The sequence below is a fragment of the Echeneis naucrates genome, chromosome 15, assembly GCF_900963305.1.
Source record: "Echeneis naucrates chromosome 15, fEcheNa1.1, whole genome shotgun sequence".
Classification (NCBI taxonomy): domain Eukaryota; kingdom Metazoa; phylum Chordata; class Actinopteri; order Carangiformes; family Echeneidae; genus Echeneis; species Echeneis naucrates.
Genome location: NC_042525.1, coordinates 21,656,287 through 21,659,783, shown reverse-complemented (window position 1 = coordinate 21,659,783; position 3,497 = coordinate 21,656,287).

Genomic DNA, 3,497 nt, shown 5'->3' with positions numbered 1-3,497 from the left:
ATAAATATTTCAGCAAACTGAATTTTGTCCTTTCCTTGAATGTCAGGACCAAACAGACCTCTGAAATCTGCAACATAAATGAAGAGTGACACTAACATAAATGAATGGGAGAAAAATGAGTGCAGAAAACATCAGCTGTATCGGGACTGTGCTGAGACATTTCCCCGATAAGCTCAGCACACACAACTAATATCAAGGTATTTAAATTCATAATTTACAAGCAGTAATTCCCGATCTACTATCTAGATTTCTCTGAATGAACGAATGACTGGTTTAACGTCAGACCAGCCTTTGAGGTGTGGCGGATAAATATAACATAAACTGCTAACCTAAACCCTGACCAGCATAAAAACGGATATTTATATAATAATACAATAATAAACCTGAATCCACTGTGTCCTTGGTCCCTGGTCACTATGGTAACATTTAAACATGCCTTCAAAATAAGATACACCACAAAAACAAATATAAAGTAGATAAGTTATTTCTTCTTTCTGTGCAGCCCGGTACCAAGCGACCCACAGACCAGGGTTTGGGGACCACTGAATTAGATGACTTTAATGCTATTTCCTCACTTTTTCACTCCTTTCAATGAAGCATTAATCATTACATCAATAAAAAATTCAATTTATAGTATACAAATAATGTAATTTAATCTATTCAATCTATCTATTTAAATGAAAATAGAGGTAACCCACAGTGTTGATTTGGTAAAGTTTGGTCCACCAGATGGCGTCCGATGACCAGATATAACCTGCCAGCTTTCTGACAGGTGGACCTCCATCAACTGCCCATCAGAGATCTATTGGGATTTTCTACACGTGGAAAAAAATCCACAAATAGGCAAAGTGGCTGAGTTTGAGCTTCATTGCCATTTCCAGCTGCCAGTTCTAAACTGATGTTTTCTTTATATTTTGATTGATATTTTCTGGACACCGGAAACATTTTTTTGGGTAGTTAAAAATGATATTAACACGCTTCTTAAGCTTCATCCTCAGCCAAAGTAATATGGGATCGATGAGAGGAGAATGTGATTTAATGGTCCAGGGCAGCAGGAGATTCAATGTTCCTGACCTGTGGCCCAAAGAGGTTTTCAACATCGGCCAAACAATTGTCTGCAGAGTAGTTCAACAGAAAAAACAGATTTTTGAAAAATAATAAGTAAAGAAATACATTTTATAATTCAGTTTTTTTTATATAATTAAATTATCACATTCACAGTTTAAAAACCTTCATTGCTTTCTTCCTTCATGAAAGTAAATCAATGATGAATCAAAGATATGAACAGTTATATTTCTATAATTGCCATCTCAGATTTGTTCCTAGCTTCTCTGTATTGCTTTACAGTTGATGTGCCGTCATTCACTCAGGAACCATCCACCACCTCAGTCAGTAAATGGTCTCACGTTGATTCTTTGGTTTCAGCTCAAACACTTTGCTAGAGTGACTTGTGCTGTTACATCCCAGAACATAAGAAATCAGTGCAGATCTGGTTTATTTAAGAATCTGGTCTCACCAGGGTGTTAAGGCGTTGGCGGTGAATTCTCTTCAAAGCTTAGCAGATAAGCAGAGACCACCACAGGCAGGGATATCAGGTATTTCCTAGGCCTACGGTGGAGGGGAGGCAAAGCCGTGAGGGGCCTCCTGGTGCATATGAGCAAAGGAGATGAATCTATGGAGGTATGTGGCAGCAGTCTGGGGGCTTTCCTGTAGAGGTGGGGCTGGAGGGGAAGAAGGAGTCTGGTGCCCCAGGGGCCTCTGGGATACCACAGCAGGAGGCGGGGAGGCCGAGGTGAGGGCAAAGGAGGCTGGATGGAGGAGAATGGATGAATGTTCAAAGAACAGAAAAAACATCAATGGAAATTGAGTCTAAAAATATATACTCATCAACCCGCAGTAGAAGTGAAGGAAGCCGAGGGCGTCTCCGGAGTTTACCTATTATTTTCCTTCAGTGCTTTACTTAATCTGTCATCCTGTTTTATCTCTGCAAGTGCAGCATTCAGTCTGTGGGGAACATTTTACTTTGGGAAATTTCCAAATGTGAAGTTAAAATTCACATTTTGTCCCAAAGTTGGACATTTGGTGAAGCCACATTATCTGTTAGTGATATTATCTCACGCAAGCTGTGTGAAATAAAATGTAGTGTAAATAAAACATAGTGTTTGATATTATATAATGCACCTGAAACCTTAAAAGGTGAAATTCAAACATGCACATACCGCAGTCTGAGCATTTTGTGGAATCCTTGTTTGTACCAGTTGTTTTCCTTTTTTCTTTTTGATGGGGACAGTTAATGCTAATGAACATCAGTACATAAACGCACCAGACTGTAGCAAAAGTGCCATTTTATGCCCATTGACAGATTTGACAGATAAAAACAAAATGTGTTACAGAACTATAAATGTAAACTAGACAAATGAAAAGATATGCAGAAGTCAAGACAGGGTTTGTCAATACACTGCGACATCACTGATCGGCCTGGTAAACAGGTACTCCAGTTTTAATCCTCTTTACAAAGGCTTCAGTTCAATATGAAACCTTCCAACTAAAACTCATTTATTCATCTTCTACCACTTATCCATTTCAGGTCACACAGGTACCTGCCCTCACCCAATGTGAGGGGCGGGGTCACCCTGGACAGGTCTCCAGTCCATCACAGGGCCAACAAACAGAGACAGACAGGGACCAACAACCACTCACACTCACGCACAATTTAGAGTCAGCAGTTAACCCAAATATGCTGTCTTTGGATGGTGGGAGGAAACAGGAGTACCTGGAGAGAACCCACAGATGCAAGCACAGGGAGAACGGAGAGGCTTCAGGCCCAGGAATTGAACCCATGGCCTTCCTGCTGTGAGGCAACAGCACTAACCACTAGGCTGCCCTCCAAATCAAATGAATTAAGTTTATTATTAGCTTATTTTTCCTCCGTGCTGTCTGAAGCTCTGTGGTATTTTTTTCCTTTTTTTGAAAAATGTAAAGAAATTTATTTAAAGATCTAATATTTTCTGATACTTTCTTGAAAGTTTCCTGGAAATCAAGATATAAATGTCAACCAGGGCTGTGGCCAGATGATCACTCTGTTTTACATGCTGCTGGACTCTATGGTCTATATCTGGTGTATATCTGCAATATGTCATTTTTCCCCATTTGCAACAAATTGACATAAATGAACCTGTAAATTAAAGCAACAAAAAAGTCCTTGATGTAAATAATATGACAGCATTTTGTACCAAAGTTTACTGCGTAAAGATCACGAGGGACACAAAGAGGAGGTAATTAATGAGTGTGAACCGCATTATGTGCTGACAGACATTATACACAGGATTCACCTTTTCTGGAGACAGGAAATGAAATGAATAATAAACATGATATACAGGCAATATTTACATTTTTAGAAAATGAGGTAAAAGAAAACAAGGGGGTGGGGAGTGTGTGTTTGTTGTTGCTGTGGATGACTGGATCACTCATCTCTCCCTTTGCTCTCTTTCACTCCC